Below are 19,934 nucleotides of genomic sequence, written 5' to 3' on the forward strand. Positions count from 1 at the left end.
AACAGTGATGAACTGCTTCAACACTACTAATTCTCTGTGAAATGTTACATATTTGGAGAACACACTGTTACTTCAACATTTTGTCGTAGTACCTAACATTACTACATGTACCTGCTCACTACAAAGAATGTATGTTGTTTCTACAGTAATGCCTTCAGTTTGAACACTTGTGTAGCAGTGATTCACTGAAATGCTGCATTTCCTCTACCTTTCATGGGACCTAACTGGTAAGAACAAGTATAAATTTTGGGAAAAACTGCATTTTTCAAAGAATGAACACTGATGAACTGCTTCAACACTACTAATTCTCTGTGAAATGTTACATATCTGGAGAACACACTGTTACTTCAACATTTTGTAGTACTACCTAACATTACTACATGTACCTCTTTCAGTACAAAGGAATGTATGTTGTTTCTACAGTAATGCCTTCAGTTTGAGCACTTGTGTAGCAGTGATTCACTGAAATGCTGCATTTGCTCTACTTTTCATGTTCACTAAGTTGTAGGAACAAGTATGAATTTTGGGTAAAAACTGCATTTCTCAAAGAATGAACAGTGATGAACTGCTTCAACACTACTAATTCTCTGTGAAATGTTACATTTTTGGAGAACACACTGTTACTTCAACATTTTGTAGTAGTACCTAACATTACTACATGTACCTGTTTCAGTACAAAGGAATGTATGTTGTTTCTACAGTAATGCCTTCAGTTTGAACACTTGTGTAGCATTGATTCACTGAAATGCTGCATTTGCTCTACTTTTCATGGGAACTAACTGGTAAGAACAAGTATGAATTTTCGGGAAAAACTGCGTTTCTCAAAGAATGAACACTGATGAACTGCTTCAACACTACTAATTCTCTGTGAAATGTTACATATTTGGAGAACACACTGTTACTTCAACATTTTGTCATACTACCTAACATTACTACATGTTCCTGTTTCAGTACAAAGGAATGTATGTTGTTTCTACAGTAATTCCTTCAGTTTGAACAATTGTGTAGCAGTGATTCACTGAAATGCTGCATTTGCTCTCCTTTTCATGGGAACTAACTTGTAAGAACAAGTATGAATTGTGGGTAAAAATTGCATTTCTCAAAGAATGAACAGTGATGAACTGCTTCAACACTACTAATTCTCTGTGAAATGTTACATATTTGGAGAACACACTGTTACTTCAACATTTTGTAGTAGTACCTAACATTACTACATGTACCTGTTTCAGTACAAAGGAATGTATGTTGTTTCTACAGTAATGCCTTCAGTTTGAACACTTGTGTAGCAGTGATTCACTGAAATGCTGCATTTGCTCTACTTTTCATGGGAACTAACTGGTAAGAACAAGTATGAATTTTGGGGAAAAACTGCGTTTCTCAAAGAATGAACACTGATGAACTGCTTCAACACTACTAATTCTCTGTGAAATGTTACATATTTCGAGAACACACTGTTACTTCAACATTTTGTTATAGTACCTATCATTACTACATGCACCTGTTTCAGTACAAAGGAATGTATGTTGTTTCTACAGTAATGCCTTCAGTTTGAACACTTGTGTAGCAGTGATTCACTGAAATGCTGCATTTGCTCTACTTTTCATGTGAACTAACTGGTAAGAACAAGTATGAATTTTGGGTAAAAACTGCATTTCTCAAAGAATGAACAGTGATGAACTGCTTCAACACTACTAATTCTCTGTGAAACGTTACATATTTGGACAACCCACTGTTACTTCAACAATTTTGTAGTAGTACCTAACATTACTACATGTACCTGTTTCAGTACAAAGGAATGTATGTTGTTTCTACAGTAATGCCTTCAGTTTGAACACTTGTGTAGCAGTGATTCACTGAAATGCTGCATTTGCTCTCCTTTTCATGTGAACTAACTGGTAAGAACAAGTATGAATTTTGGGTAAAAACTGCATTTCTCAAACAATGAACAGTGATGACCTGCTTCAACACTACTAATTCTCTGTGAAATGTTGCATATTTCGAGAACACACTGTTACTTCAACATTTTGTCGTAGTACCTAACATTACTACATGTACCTGTTTCAGTACAAAGGAATGTATGTTGTTTCTACAGTAATGCCTTCAGTTTGAACACTTGTGTAGCAGTGATTCACTGAAATGCTGCATTTGCTCTACTTTTCATGGGAACTAACTTGCTAAGAACAAGTATGAATTTTGGGTAAAAACTACATTTCTCAAAGAATGAACAGTGATGAACTGCTTCAACACTACTAATTCTCTGTGAAATGTTACATATTTCGACAACACACTGTTACTTCAACATTTTCGTAGCAGTACCTAACATTACTACATGTACCTGTTTCAGTACAAAGGAATGTATGTTGTTTCTACAGTAATGCCTTCAGTTTGAACACTTGTGTAGCAGTGATTCACTGAAATGCTGCATTTGCTCTACTTTTCATGGGAACTAAGTTGTAGGAACAAGTATGAATTTTGGGTAAAAACTGCATTTCTCAAAGAATGAACAGTGATAAACTGCTTCAACACTACTAATTCTCTGTGAAATGTTACATATTTTGGAGAACACACTGTTACTTTCAACATTTTGTCAGTAGTACCTAACATTACTACATGTACCTGTTTCAGTACAAAGGAATGCTATGTTGTTTCTACAGTAATGCCTTCAGTTTGAACACTTGTATAGCATTGATTCACTGAAATGCTGCATTTGCTCTACTTTTCATGGGAACTAACTGGTAAGAACAAGTATGAATTTTGGGTAAAAACTGCATTTCTCAAATAATGAACAGTGATGAACTGCTTCAACACTACTAATTCTCTGTGAAATGTTACATATTTGGAGAACACACTGTTACTTCAACATTTTGTCGTAGTACCTAACATTACTACATGTACCTCTTTCACTACAAAGGAATGTATGTTGTTTCTACAGTAATGCCTTCAGTTTGAACACTTGTGTAGCAGTGATTCACTGAAATGCTGCATTTGCTCTACCTTTTCATGGGACCTAACTGGTAAGAACAAGTATAAATTTTGGGTAAAAACTGCATTTTCTCAAAGAATGAACAGTGATGAACTGCTTCAACACTACTAATTCTCTGTGAAATGTTACATATCTGGAGAACACACTGTTACTTCAACATTTTGTAGTACTACCTAACATTACTACATGTACCTCTTTCAGTACAAAGGAATGTATGTTGTTTCTACAGTAATGCCTTCAGTTTGAACACTTGTGTAGCAGTGAATCACTGAAATTCTGCATTTGCTCTACTTTTCATGTGCACTAAGTTGTAGGAACAAGTATGAATTTTGGGTAAAAACTGCATTTCTCAAAGAATGAACAGTGATGAACTGCTTCAACACTACTAATTCTCTGTGAAATGTTACATATTTTGGAGAACACACTGTTACTTCAACATTTTGTAGTAGTACCTAACATTACTACATGTACCTGTTTCAGTACAAAGGAATGTATGTTGTTTCTACAGTAATGCCTTCAGTTTGAATACTTGTGTAGCATTGATTCACTGAAATGCTGCATTTGCTCTACTTTTCATGGGAACTAACTGGTAAGAACAAGTATGAATTTTGGGGAAAAAACTGCATTTCTCAAAGAATGAACAGTGATGAACTGCTTCAACACTACTAATTCTCTGTGAAATGTTACATATTTGGAGAACACACTTTTACTTCAACATTTTGTCAGTAGTACATAACATTACTACATGTTCCTGTTTCAGTACAAAGGAATGTATGTTGTTTCTACAGTAATGCCTTCAGTTTGAACAATTGTGTAGCAGTGATTCACTGAAATGCTGCATTTGCTCTCCTTTTCATGGGAACTAACTTGTAAGAACAAGTATGAATTGTGGGTAAAAATTGCATTTCTCAAAGAATGAACAGTGATGAACTGCTTCAACACTACTAATTCTCTGTGAAATGTTACATATTTGGAGAACACACTGTTACTTCAACATTTTGTAGTAGTACCTAACATTACTACATGTACCTGTTTCAGTACAAAGGAATGTATGTTGTTTCTACAGTAATGCCTTCAGTTTGAACACTTGTGTAGCAGTGATTCACTGAAATGCTGCATTTGCTCTACTTTTCATGGGAACTAACTGGTAAGAACAAGTATGAATTTTGGGGAAAAACTGCGTTTCTCAAAGAATGAACACTGATGAACTGCTTCAACACTACTAATTCTCTGTGAAATGTTACATATTTCGAGAACACACTGTTACTTCAACATTTTGTTATAGTACCTATCATTACTACATGCACCTGTTTCAGTACAAAGGAATGTATGTTGTTTCTACAGTAATGCCTTCAGTTTGAACACTTGTGTAGCAGTGATTCACTGAAATGCTGCATTTGCTCTACTTTTCATGTGAACTAACTGGTAAGAACAAGTATGAATTTTGGGTAAAAACTGCATTTCTCAAAGAATGAACAGTGATGAACTGCTTCAACACTACTAATTCTCTGTGAAACGTTACATATTTGGACAACCCACTGTTACTTCAACAATTTGTAGTAGTACCTAACATTACTACATGTACCTGTTTCAGTACAAAGGAATGTATGTTGTTTCTACAGTAATGCCTTCAGTTTGAACACTTGTGTAGCAGTGATTCACTGAAATGCTGCATTTGCTCTACTTTTCATGTGAACTAACTGGTAAGAACAAGTATGAATTTTGGGTAAAAACTGCATTTCTCAAACAATGAACAGTGATGACCTGCTTCAACACTACTAATTCTCTGTGAAATGTTGCATATTTCGACAACACACTGTTACTTCAACATTTTGTCGTAGTACCTAACATTACTACATGTACCTGTTTCAGTACAAAGGAATGTATGTTGTTTCTACAGTAATGCCTTCAGTTTGAACACTTGTGTAGCAGTGATTCACTGAAATGCTGCATTTGCTCTACTTTTCATGGGAACTAACTTGCTAAGAACAAGTATGAATTTTGGGTAAAAACTACATTTCTCAAAGAATGAACAGTGATGAACTGCTTCAACACTACTAATTCTCTGTGAAATGTTACATATTTCGACAACACACTGTTACTTCAACATTTTCTTACAGTACCTAACATTACTACATGTACCTGTTTCAGTACAAAGGAATGTATGTTGTTTCTACAGTAATGCCTTCAGTTTGAACACTTTTGTAGCAGTGATTCACTGAAATGCTGCATTTGCTCTACTTTTCATGGGAACTAAGTTGTAGGAACAAGTATGAATTTTGGGTAAAAACTGCATTTCTCAAAGAATGAACAGTGATGAACTGCTTCAACACTACTAATTCTCTGTGAAATGTTACATATTTTGGAGAACACACTGTTATTTCAACATTTTGTCGTAGTACCTAACATTACTACATGTACCTGTTTCAGTACAAAGGAATGCTATGTTGTTTCTACAGTAATGCCTTCAGTTTGAACACTTGTATAGCATTGATTCACTGAAATGCTGCATTTGCTCTACTTTTCATGGGAACTAACTGGTAAGAACAAGTATGAATTTTGGGGAAAAAACTGCGTTTCTCAAAGAATGAACACTGATAAACTGCTTCAACACTACTAATTCTCTGTGAAATGTTACATATTTGGAGAACACACTGTTACTTCAACATTTTCTTATAGTACCTATCATTACTATATGCACCTGTTTCAGTACAAAGGAATGTATGTTGTTTCTACAGTAATGCCTTCAGTTTGAACACTTGTGTAGCAGTGATTCACTGAAATGCTGCATTTTCTCTACTTTTCATGGGAACTAACTGGTAAGAACAAGTATGAATTTTCGGCAAAAAACTGCATTTCTCAAAGAATGAACAGTGATGAACTGCCTCACACTACTAATTCTCTGTGAAATGTTACATATTTGGAAAACACACTGTTACTTCAACATTTTGTAATTGTACATAACATTACTACATGTACCTGTTTCAGTACAAAGGAATGTATGTTGTTTCTACAGTAATGCCTTCAGTTTGAACACTTGTGTAGCATTGATTCACTGAAATGCTGCATTTGCTCTACTTTTCAAGTGAAATAAGTTGTTGGAACAAGTATGAATTTTGGGTAAAAACTGCATTTCTCAAAGAATGAACAGTGATGAACTGCTTCAACAGTACTAATTCCCTGTGAATTGTTACATATTTGGAGAACACACTGTTACTTCAACATTTTGTTATAGTACCTATCATTACTACATGCACCTGTTTCAGTACAAAGGAATGTATGTTGTTTCTACAGTAATGCCTTCAGTTTGAACACTTGTGTAGCATTGATTCACTGAAATGCTGCATTTGCTATACTTTTTCATGTGAACTAACTGGTAAGAACAAGTATGAATTTTGGGTAAAAACTGCATTTCTCAAAGAATGAACAGTGATGAACTGCTTCAACAGTACTAATTCTCTGTGAAATGTTACATATTTGGAGAACACACTGTTACTTCAACATTTTGTTATAGTACCTATACATTACTACATGTACCTGTTTCAGTACAAAGGAATGTATGTTCCTTCTACAGTAAAGCCTTCAGTTTGAACACTTGTGTAGCATTTATTCACTGAAATGCTGCATTTGCTCTACTTTTCATGTGAACTAACTGGTAAGAACAAGTATAAATTTTGGGTAAAAACTGCATTTCTCAAATAATGAACAGTGATGAACTGCTTCAACACTACTAATTCTCTATGAAATGTTACATAATTGGGTAACACACTGTTACTTCAACATTGTGTCGTAGTACCTAACATTACTACATGTACCTGTTTCAGTACAAAGGAATGTATGTTGTTTCTACAGTAATGCCTTCAGTTTGAACACTTGTGTAGCAGTGATTCACTGAAATGCTGCATTTGCTCTACTTTTCATGGGAACTAACTGGTAAGAACAAGTATGAATTTTGGGTAAAAACTGCATTTCTCAAACAATGAACAGTGATGAACTGCTTCAACACTACTAATTCTCTGTGAAATGTTACATATTTGGAGAACACACTGTTACTTCAACATTTTGTTATAGTACCTAACATTACTACATGTACCTGTTTCAGTACAAAGGAATGTATGTTGTTTCTACAGTAATGCCTTCAGTTTGAACACTTGTGTAGCAGTGATTCACTGAAATGCTGCATTTGCTCTACTTTTCATGGGAACTAACTGGTAAGAACAAGTATGAATTTTTGGGTAAAAACTGCATTTCTCAAAGAATGAACAGTGATGAACTGCTTCAACACTACTAATTCTCTGTGAAATGTTACATATTTGGAGAACACACTGTTACTTCAACATTTTGTAGTAGTACCTAACATTACTACATGTTCCTGTTTCACTACAAAGGAATGTATGTTGTTTCTACAGTAATGCCTTCAGTTTGAACACTTGTGTAGCATTGATTCACTGAAATGCTGCATTTGCTCTACTTTTCATGTGAACTAACTGATAAGAACAAGTATGAATTTTGGGTAAAAACTGCATTTCTCAAATAATGAACAGTGATGAACTGCTTCAACACTACTAATTCTCTGTGAAATGTTACATATTTGGAGAACACACTGTTACTTCAACATTTTGTCGTAGTACCTAACATTACTACATGTACCTCTTTCACTACAAAGAATGTATGTTGTTTCTACAGTAATGCCTTCAGTTTGAACACTTGTGTAGCAGTGATTCACTGAAATGCTGCATTTCCTCTACTTTTCATGGGACCTAACTGGTAAGAACAAGTATAAATTTTGGGAAAAACTGCATTTTTCAAAGAATGAACACTGATGAACTGCTTCAACACTACTAATTCTCTGTGAAATGTTACATATCTGGAGAACACACTGTTACTTCAACATTTTGTAGTACTACCTAACATTACTACATGTACCTGTTTCAGTACAAAGGAATGTATGTTGTTTCTACAGTAATGCCTTCAGTTTGAACACTTGTGTAGCAGTGATTCACTGAAATGCTGCATTTGCTCTCCTTTTCATGGGAACTAACTTGTAAGAACAAGTATGAATTGTGGGTAAAAATTGCATTTCTCAAAGAATGAACAGTGATGAACTGCTTCAACACTACTAATTCTCTGTGAAATGTTACATATTTGGAGAACACACTGTTACTTCAACATTTTGTAGTAGTACCTAACATTACTACATGTACCTGTTTCAGTACAAAGGAATGTATGTTGTTTCTACAGTAATGCCTTCAGTTTGAACACTTGTGTAGCAGTGATTCACTGAAATGCTGCATTTGCTCTACTTTTCATGGGAACTAACTGGTAAGAACAAGTATGAATTTTGGGGAAAAACTTCGTTTCTCAAAGAATGAACACTGATGAACTGCCTCAACTAATTCTCTATGAAATGTTACATATTTGGAAAACACACTGTTACTTCAACATTTTGTAATTGTACCTAACATTACTACATGTACCTGTTTCAGTACAAAGGAATGTATGTTGTTTCTACAGTAATGCCTTCAGTTTGAACACTTGTGTAGCAGTGATTCACTGAAATGCTGCATTTGCTCTCCTTTTCATGTGAACTAACTGGTAAGAACAAGTATGAATTTTGGGTAAAAACTGCATTTCTCAAACAATGAACAGTGATGACCTGCTTCAACACTACTAATTCTCTGTGAAATGTTGCATATTTGGACAACACACTGTTACTTCAACATTTTGTCGTAGTACCTAACATTACTACATGTACCTGTTTCAGTACAAAGGAATGTATGTTGTTTCTACAGTAATGCCTTCAGTTTGAACACTTGTGTAGCAGTGATTCACTGAAATGCTGCATTTGCTCTACTTTTCATGGGAACTAACTGGTAAGAACAAGTATGAATTTTTGGGTAAAAACTACATTTCTCAAAGAATGAACAGTGATGAACTGCTTCAACACTACTAATTCTCTGTGAAATGTTACATATTTCGACAACACACTGTTACTTCAACATTTTCGTACTAGTACCTAACATTACTACATGTACCTGTTTCAGTACAAAGGAATGTATGTTGTTTCTACAGTCATGCCTTCAGTTTGAACACTTGTGTAGCAGTGATTCACTGAAATGCTGCATTTGCTCTACTTTTCATGGGAACTAAGTTGTAGGAACAAGTATGAATTTTTGGGTAAAAACTGCATTTCTCAAAGAATGAACAGTGATGAACTGCTTCAACACTGCTAATTCTCTGTGAAATGTTACATATTTTGGAGAACACACTGTTATTTCAACATTTTGTAGTAGTACCTAACATTACTACATGTACCTGTTTCAGTACAAAGGAATGCTATGTTGTTTCTACAGTAATGCCTTCAGTTTGAACACTTGTATAGCATTGATTCACTGAAATGCTGCATTTGCTCTACTTTTCATGGGAACTAACTGGTAAGAACAAGTATGAATTTTGGGGAAAAAACTGCGTTTCTCAAAGAATGAACACTGATAAACTGCTTCAACACTACTAATTCTCTGTGAAATATTACATATTTGGAGAACACACTGTTACTTCAACATTTTGTTATAGTACCTATCATTACTATATGCACCTGTTTCAGTACAAAGGAATGTATGTTGTTTCTACAGTAATGCCTTCAGTTTGAACACTTGTGTAGCAGTGATTCACTGAAATGCTGCATTTGCTCTACTTTTCATGTGAACTAACTGGTAAGAACAAGTATGAACTTTTGGGTAAAAACTGCATTTCTCAAAGAATGAACAGTGATGAACTGCTTCAACACTACTAATTCTCTGTGAAATGATACATATTTGGACAACACACTGTTACTTCAACATTTTCTAGTAGTACCTAACATTACTACATGTACCTGTTTCAGTACAAAGGAATGTATGTTGTTTCTACAGTAATGCCTTCAGTTTGAACACTTGTGTAGCAGTGATTCACTGAAATGCTGCATTTGCTCTACTTTTCATGGGAACTAACTGGTAAGAACAAGTATGAATTTTTGGGTAAAAACTACATTTCTCAAAGAATGAACAGTGATGAACTGCTTCAACACTACTAATTCTCTGTGAAATGTTACATATTTTGACAACACACTGTTACTTCAACATTTTCTTACAGTACCTAACATTACTACATGTACCTGTTTCAGTACAAAGGAATGTATGTTGTTTCTACAGTAATGCCTTCAGTTTGAAGACTTGTATAGCATTGATTCACTGAAATGCTGCATTTGCTCTCCTTTTCATGGGAACTAACTGGTAAGAACAAGTATGAATTTTTGGGGAAAAACTGCGTTTCTCAAAGAATGAACACTGATGAACTGCTTCAACACTACTAATTCTCTGTGCAAATGTTACATATTTGGAGAACACACTGTTACTTCAACATTTTGTCGTAGTACCTAACATTACTACATGTACCTGTTTCAGTACAAAGGAATGTATGTTGTTTCTACAGTAATGCCTTCAGTTTGAACACTTGTGTAGCAGTGATTCACTGAAATGCTGCATTTGCTCTACTTTTCATGGGAACTAACTGGTAAGAACAAGTATGAACTTTTGGGTAAAAACTGCATTTCTCAAAGAATGAACAGTGATGAACTGCTTCAACACTACTAATTCTCTGTGAAATGTTACATATTTGGAGAACACACTGTTACTTCAACATTTTGTAGTAGTACCTAACATTACTACATGTTCCTGTTTCACTACAAAGGAATGTATGTTGTTTCTACAGTAATGCCTTCAGTTTGAACACTTGTGTAGCATTGATTCACTGAAATGCTGCATTTGCTATACTTTTCATGTGAACTAACTGGTAAGAACAAGTATGAATTTTGGGTAAAAACTGCATTTCTCAAATAATGAACAGTGATGAACTGCTTCAACACTACTAATTCTCTGTGAAATGTTACATATTTGGAGAACACACTGTTACTTCAACATTTTCTTACAGTACCTAACATTACTACATGTACCTGCTCACTACAAAGAATGTATGTTGTTTCTACAGTAATGCCTTCAGTTTGAACACTTGTGTAGCAGTGATTCACTGAAATGCTGCATTTCCTCTACCTTTCATGGGACCTAACTGGTAAGAACAAGTATAAATTTTGGGAAAAACTGCATTTTTTCAAAGAATGAACACTGATGAACTGCTTCAACACTACTAATTCTCTGTGAAATGTTACATATCTGGAGAACACACTGTTACTTCAACATTTTGTAGTACTACCTAACATTACTACATGTACCTCTTTCAGTACAAAGGAATGTATGTTGTTTCTACAGTAATGCCTTCAGTTTGAGCACTTGTGTAGCAGTGATTCACTGAAATGCTGCATTTGCTCTACTTTTCATGTTCACTAAGTTGTAGGAACAAGTATGAATTTTGGGTAAAAACTGCATTTCTCAAAGAATGAACAGTGATGAACTGCTTCAACACTACTAATTCTCTGTGAAATGTTACATTTTTGGAGAACACACTGTTACTTCAACATTTTGTAGTAGTACCTAACATTACTACATGTACCTGTTTCAGTACAAAGGAATGTATGTTGTTTCTACAGTAATGCCTTCAGTTTGAACACTTGTGTAGCATTGATTCACTGAAATGCTGCATTTGCTCTACTTTTCATGGGAACTAACTGGTAAGAACAAGTATGAATTTTGGGGAAAAACTGCGTTTCTCAAAGAATGAACACTGATGAACTGCTTCAACACTACTAATTCTCTGTGAAATGTTACATATTTGGAGAACACACTGTTACTTCAACATTTTGTCATACTACCTAACATTACTACATGTTCCTGTTTCAGTACAAAGGAATGTATGTTGTTTCTACAGTAATGCCTTCAGTTTGAACAATTGTGTAGCAGTGATTCACTGAAATGCTGCATTTGCTCTCCTTTTCATGGGAACTAACTTGTAAGAACAAGTATGAATTGTGGGTAAAAATTGCATTTCTCAAAGAATGAACAGTGATGAACTGCTTCAACACTACTAATTCTCTGTGAAATGTTACATATTTGGAGAACACACTGTTACTTCAACATTTTGTAGTAGTACCTAACATTACTACATGTACCTTTTCAGTACAAAGGAATGTATGTTGTTTCTACAGTAATGCCTTCAGTTTGAACACTTGTGTAGCAGTGATTCACTGAAATGCTGCATTTGCTCTACTTTTCATGGGAACTAACTGGTAAGAACAAGTATGAATTTTGGGGAAAAACTGCGTTTCTCAAAGAATGAACACTGATGAACTGCTTCAACACTACTAATTCTCTGTGAAATGTTACATATTTCGAGAACACACTGTTACTTCAACATTTAGTTATAGTACCTATCATTACTACATGCACCTGTTTCAGTACAAAGGAATGTATGTTGTTTCTACAGTAATGCCTTCAGTTTGAACACTTGTGTAGCAGTGATTCACTGAAATGCTGCATTTGCTCTACTTTTCATGTGAACTAACTGGTAAGAACAAGTATGAATTTTGGGTAAAAACTGCATTTCTCAAAGAATGAACAGTGATGAACTGCTTCAACACTACTAATTCTCTGTGAAACGTTACATATTTGGACAACCCACTGTTACTTCAACAATTTGTAGTAGTACCTAACATTACTACATGTACCTGTTTCAGTACAAAGGAATGTATGTTGTTTCTACAGTAATGCCTTCAGTTTGAACACTTGTGTAGCAGTGATTCACTGAAATGCTGCATTTGCTCTCCTTTTCATGTGAACTAACTGGTAAGAACAAGTATGAATTTTTGGGTAAAAACTGCATTTCTCAAACAATGAACAGTGATGACCTGCTTCAACACTACTAATTCTCTGTGAAATGTTGCATATTTCGACAACACACTGTTACTTCAACATTTTGTCGTAGTACCTAACATTACTACATGTACCTGTTTCACTACAAAGGAATGTATGTTGTTTCTACAGTAATGCCTTCAGTTTGAACACTTGTGTAGCAGTGATTCACTGAAATGCTGCATTTGCTCTACTTTTCATGGGAACTAACTGCTAAGAACAAGTATGAATTTTGGGTAAAAACTACATTTCTCAAAGAATGAACAGTGATGAACTGCTTCAACACTACTAATTCTCTGTGAAATGTTACATATTTCGACAACACACGGTTACTTCAACATTTTCTTACAGTACCTAACATTACTACATGTACCTGTTTCAGTACAAAGGAATGTATGTTGTTTCTACAGTAATGCCTTCAGTTTGAACACTTGTGTAGCAGTGATTCACTGAAATGCTGCATTTGCTCTACTTTTCATGGGAACTAAGTTGTAGGAACAAGTATGAATTTTTGGTAAAAACTGCATTTCTCAAAGAATGAACAGTGATGAACTGCTTCAACACTACTAATTCTCTGTGAAATGTTACATATTTGGAGAACACACTGTTACTTCAACATTTTGTAGTAGTACCTAACATTACTACATGTTCCTGTTTCACTACAAAGGAATGTATGTTGTTTCTACAGTAATGCCTTCAGTTTGAACACTTGTGTAGCATTGATTCACTGAAATGCTGCATTTGCTCTACTTTTCATGGGAACTAACTGGTAAGAACAAGTATGAATTTTGGGTAAAAACTGCATTTCTCAAATAATGAACAGTGATGAACTGCTTCAACACTACTAATTCTCTGTGAAATGTTACATATTTGGAGAACACACTGTTACTTCAACATTTTGTCGTAGTACCTAACATTACTACATGTACCTGCTCACTACAAAGAATGTATGTTGTTTCTACAGTAATGCCTTCAGTTTGAACACTTGTGTAGCAGTGATTCACTGAAATGCTGCATTTCCTCTACCTTTCATGGGACCTAACTGGTAAGAACAAGTATAAATTTTGGGAAAAACTGCATTTTTCAAAGAATGAACACTGATGAACTGCTTCAACACTACTAATTCTCTGTGAAATGTTACATATCTGGAGAACACACTGTTACTTCAACATTTTGTAGTACTACCTAACATTACTACATGTACCTCTTTCAGTACAAAGGAATGTATGTTGTTTCTACAGTAATGCCTTCAGTTTGAGCACTTGTGTAGCAGTGATTCACTGAAATGCTGCATTTGCTCTACTTTTCATGTTCACTAAGTTGTAGGAACAAGTATGAATTTTGGGTAAAAACTGCATTTCTCAAAGAATGAACAGTGATGAACTGCTTCAACACTACTAATTCTCTGTGAAATGTTACATTTTTGGAGAACACACTGTTACTTCAACATTTTGTAGTAGTACCTAACATTACTACATGTACCTGTTTCAGTACAAAGGAATGTATGTTGTTTCTACAGTAATGCCTTCAGTTTGAACACTTGTGTAGCAGTGATTCACTGAAATGCTGCATTTGCTCTACTTTTCATGGGAACTAACTGGTAAGAACAAGTATGAATTTTGGGAAAAACTGCGTTTGTCAAAGAATGAACACTCATGAACTGCTAAAACACTACTAATTCTCTGTGAAATGTTACATATTTGGAGAACACACTGTTACTTCAACATTTTGTCATACTACCTAACATTACTACATGTTCCTGTTTCAGTACAAAGGAATGTATGTTGTTTCTACAGTAATGCCTTCAGTTTGAACAATTGTGTAGCAGTGATTCACTGAAATGCTGCATTTGCTCTCCTTTTCATGGGAACTAACTTGTAAGAACAAGTATGAATTGTGGGTAAAAATTGCATTTCTCAAAGAATGAACAGTGATGAACTGCTTCAACACTACTAATTCTCTGTGAAATGTTACATATTTGGAGAACACACTGTTACTTCAACATTTTGTAGTAGTACCTAACATTACTACATGTACCTTTTCAGTACAAAGGAATGTATGTTGTTTCTACAGTAATGCCTTCAGTTTGAACACTTGTGTAGCAGTGATTCACTGAAATGCTGCATTTGCTCTACTTTTCATGGGAACTAACTGGTAAGAACAAGTATGAATTTTGGGGAAAAACTGCGTTTCTCAAAGAATGAACACTGATGAACTGCTTCAACACTACTAATTCTCTGTGAAATGTTACATATTTCGAGAACACACTGTTACTTCAACATTTAGTTATAGTACCTATCATTACTACATGCACCTGTTTCAGTACAAAGGAATGTATGTTGTTTCTACAGTAATGCCTTCAGTTTGAACACTTGTGTAGCAGTGATTCACTGAAATGCTGCATTTGCTCTACTTTTCATGTGAACTAACTGGTAAGAACAAGTATGAATTTTGGGTAAAAACTGCATTTCTCAAAGAATGAACAGTGATGAACTGCTTCAACACTACTAATTCTCTGTGAAACGTTACATATTTGGACAACCCACTGTTACTTCAACAATTTGTAGTAGTACCTAACATTACTACATGTACCTGTTTCAGTACAAAGGAATGTATGTTGTTTCTACAGTAATGCCTTCAGTTTGAACACTTGTGTAGCAGTGATTCACTGAAATGCTGCATTTGCTCTCCTTTTCATGTGAACTAACTGGTAAGAACAAGTATGAATTTTGGGTAAAAACTGCATTTCTCAAACAATGAACAGTGATGACCTGCTTCAACACTACTAATTCTCTGTGAAATGTTGCATATTTCGACAACACACTGTTACTTCAACATTTTGTCGTAGTACCTAACATTACTACATGTACCTGTTTCACTACAAAGGAATGTATGTTGTTTCTACAGTAATGCCTTCAGTTTGAACACTTGTGTAGCAGTGATTCACTGAAATGCTGCATTTGCTCTACTTTTCATGGGAACTAACTGCTAAGAACAAGTATGAATTTTGGGTAAAAACTACATTTCTCAAAGAATGAACAGTGATGAACTGCTTCAACACTACTAATTCTCTGTGAAATGTTACATATTTCGACAACACACGGTTACTTCAACATTTTCTTACAGTACCTAACATTACTACATGTACCTGTTTCAGTACAAAGGAATGTATGTTGTTTCTACAGTAATGCCTTCAGTTTGAACACTTGTGTAGCAGTGATTCACTGAAATGCTGCATTTGCTCTACTTTTCATGGGAACTAAGTTGTAGGAACAAGTATGAATTTTGGGTAAAAACTGCATTTCTCAAAGAATGAACAGTGATAAACTGCTTCAACACTACTAATTCTCTGTGAAATGTTACATTTTTGGAGAACACACTGTTATTTCAACATTTTGTCGTAGTACCTAACATTACTACATGTACCTGTTTCAGTACAAAGGAAGCTATGTTGTTTCTACAGTAATGCCTTCAGTTTGAACACTTGTATAGCATTGATTCACTGAAATGCTGCATTTGCTCTACTTTTCATGGGAACTAACTGGTAAGAACAAGTATGAATTTTGGGTAAAAACTGCATTTCTCAAATAATGAACAGTGATGAACTGCTTCAACACTACTAATTCTCTGTGAAATGTTACATATTTGGAGAACACACTGTTACTTCAACATTTTGTCGTAGTACCTAACATTACTACATGTACCTGCTCACTACAAAGAATGTATGTTGTTTCTACAGTAATGCCTTCAGTTTGAACACTTGTGTAGCAGTGATTCACTGAAATGCTGCATTTCCTCTACCTTTCATGGGACCTAACTGGTAAGAACAAGTATAAATTTTGGGAAAAACTGCATTTTTCAAAGAATGAACACTGATGAACTGCTTCAACACTACTAATTCTCTGTGAAATGTTACATATCTGGAGAACACACTGTTACTTCAACATTTTGTAGTACTACCTAACATTACTACATGTACCTCTTTCAGTACAAAGGAATGTATGTTGTTTCTACAGTAATGCCTTCAGTTTGAGCACTTGTGTAGCAGTGATTCACTGAAATGCTGCATTTGCTCTACTTTTCATGTTCACTAAGTTGTAGGAACAAGTATGAATTTTGGGTAAAAACTGCATTTCTCAAAGAATGATCAGTGATGAACTGCTTCAACACTACTAATTCTCTGTGAAATGTTACATATTTGGAGAACACACTGTTACTTCAACATTTTGTAATAGTACCTAACATTACTACATGTACCTGTTTCAGTACAAAGGAATGTATGTTGTTTCTACAGTAATGCCTTCAGTTTGAACACTTGTGTAGCAGTGATTCACTGAAATGCTGCATTTGCTCTACTTTTCATGGCAACTAACTTGGAAGAACAAGTATGAATTTTGGGTAAAAACTGCATTTCTCAAAGAATGAACAGTGATGAACTTCTTCAACACTACTAATTCTCTGTGAAATGTTACATATTTGGAGAACACACTGTTACTTCTACATTTTGTAGTAGTACCGAACATTACTACATGTACATGTTTCACTACAAAGGTATGTATGTTGTTTCCACAGTAATGCGTTCAGCTTGAACACTTGTGTAGCAGTGATTCACTGAAATGCTGCATTTGCTCTACTTTTCATGTGAACTAACTTGTAAGAACAAGTATGAATTTTGGGTAAAAACTGCATTTCTCAAAGAATGTACAGTGATGAACAGCTAAAACACTACTAATTCCCTGTGAAATGTTACATATTTGGAGAACACACTATTACTTCAACATTTTGTAATAGTACCAAACATTACTACATGTACCTGTTTCAGTACAAAGGAATGTATGTTGTTTCTACAGTAATGCCTTCAGTTTGAACACTTGTGTAGCAGTGATTCACTGAAATGCTGCATTTGCTCTACTTTTCATGTGAACTAACTTGTAAGAACAAGTATGAATTTTGGGTAAAAACTGCATTTCTCAAAGAATGAACAGTGATGAACTGCTTCAACACTACTAATTCTCTGTGAAATGTTACATATTTGGAGAACACACTGTTACTTCAACATTTTGTAGTAGTACCTAACATTACTACATGTACCTGTTTCAGTACAAAGGAATGTATGTTGTTTCTACAGTAATGCCTTCAGTTTGAACACTTGTGTAGCAGTGATTCACTGAAATGCTGCATTTGCTCTACTTTTCATGGGAACTAACTGGTAAGAACAAGTATGAATTTTGGGGAAAAACTGCGTTTCTCAAAGAATGAACACTGATGAACTGCTTCAACACTACTAATTCTCTGTGAAATGTTACATATTTCGAGAACACACTGTTACTTCAACATTTTGTTATAGTACCTATCATTACTACATGCACCTGTTTCAGTACAAAGGAATGTATGTTGTTTCTACAGTAATGCCTTCAGTTTGAACACTTGTGTAGCAGTGATTCACTGAAATGCTGCATTTGCTCTACTTTTCATGTGAACTAACTGGTAAGAACAAGTATGAATTTTTGGGTAAAAACTGCATTTCTCAAAGAATGAACAGTGATGAACTGCTTCAACACTACTAATTCTCTGTGAAACGTTACATATTTGGACAACCCACTGTTACTTCAACAATTTGTAGTAGTACCTAACATTACTACATGTACCTGTTTCAGTACAAAGGAATGTATGTTGTTTCTACAGTAATGCCTTCAGTTTGAACACTTGTGTAGCAGTGATTCACTGAAATGCTGCATTTGCTCTCCTTTTCATGTGAACTAACTGGTAAGAACAAGTATGAATTTTGGGTAAAAACTGCATTTCTCAAACAATGAACAGTGATGACCTGCTTCAACACTACTAATTCTCTGTGAAATGTTGCATATTTCGACAACACACTGTTACTTCAACATTTTGTCGTAGTACCTAACATTACTACATGTACCTGTTTCAGTACAAAGGAATGTATGTTGTTTCTACAGTAATGCCTTCAGTTTGAACACTTGTGTAGCAGTGATTCACTGAAATGCTGCATTTGCTCTACTTTTCATGGGAACTAACTGCTAAGAACAAGTATGAATTTTGGGTAAAAACTACATTTCTCAAAGAATGAACAGTGATGAACTGCTTCAACACTACTAATTCTCTGTGAAATGTTACATATTTCGACAACACACGGTTACTTCAACATTTTCTTACAGTACCTAACATTACTACATGTACCTGTTTCAGTACAAAGGAATGTATGTTGTTTCTACAGTAATGCCTTCAGTTTGAACACTTTTGTAGCAGTGATTCACTGAAATGCTGCATTTGCTCTACTTTTCATGGGAACTAAGTTGTAGGAACAAGTATGAATTTTGGGTAAAAACTGCATTTCTCAAAGAATGAACAGTGATGAACTGCTTCAACACTACTAATTCTCTGTGAAATGTTACATTTTTGGAGAACACACTGTTATTTCAACATTTTGTCGTAGTACCTAACATTACTACATGTACCTGTTTCAGTACAAAGGAATGCTATGTTGTTTCTACAGTAATGCCTTCAGTTTGAACACTTGTATAGCATTGATTCACTGAAATGCTGCATTTGCTCTACTTTTCATGGGAACTAACTGGTAAGAACAAGTATGAATTTTGGGGAAAAACTGCGTTTCTCAAAGAATGAACACTGATAAACTGCTTCAACACTACTAATTCTCTGTGAAATGTTACATATTTGGAGAACACACTGTTACTTCAACATTTTCTTATAGTACCTATCATTACTATATGCACCTGTTTCAGTACAAAGGAATGTATGTTGTTTCTACAGTAATGCCTTCAGTTTGAACACTTGTGTAGCAGTGATTCACTGAAATGCTGCATTTGCTCTACTTTTCATGGGAACTAACTGGTAAGAACAAGTATGAATTTTCGGGAAAAACTGCGTTTCTCAAAGAATGAACAGTGATGAACTGCCTCAACTAATTCTCTGTGAAATGTTACATATTTGGAAAACACACTGTTACTTCAACATTTTGTAATTGTACATAACATTACTACATGTACCTGTTTCAGTACAAAGGAATGTATGTTGTTTCTACAGTAATGCCTTCAGTTTGAACACTTGTGTAGCATTGATTCACT

This window comes from Phyllostomus hastatus, unplaced genomic scaffold (assembly GCF_019186645.2).
Source record: "Phyllostomus hastatus isolate PE091 unplaced genomic scaffold, TTU_PhHast_1.1 phas_scaffold_533, whole genome shotgun sequence".
NCBI lineage: Eukaryota > Metazoa > Chordata > Mammalia > Chiroptera > Phyllostomidae > Phyllostomus > Phyllostomus hastatus.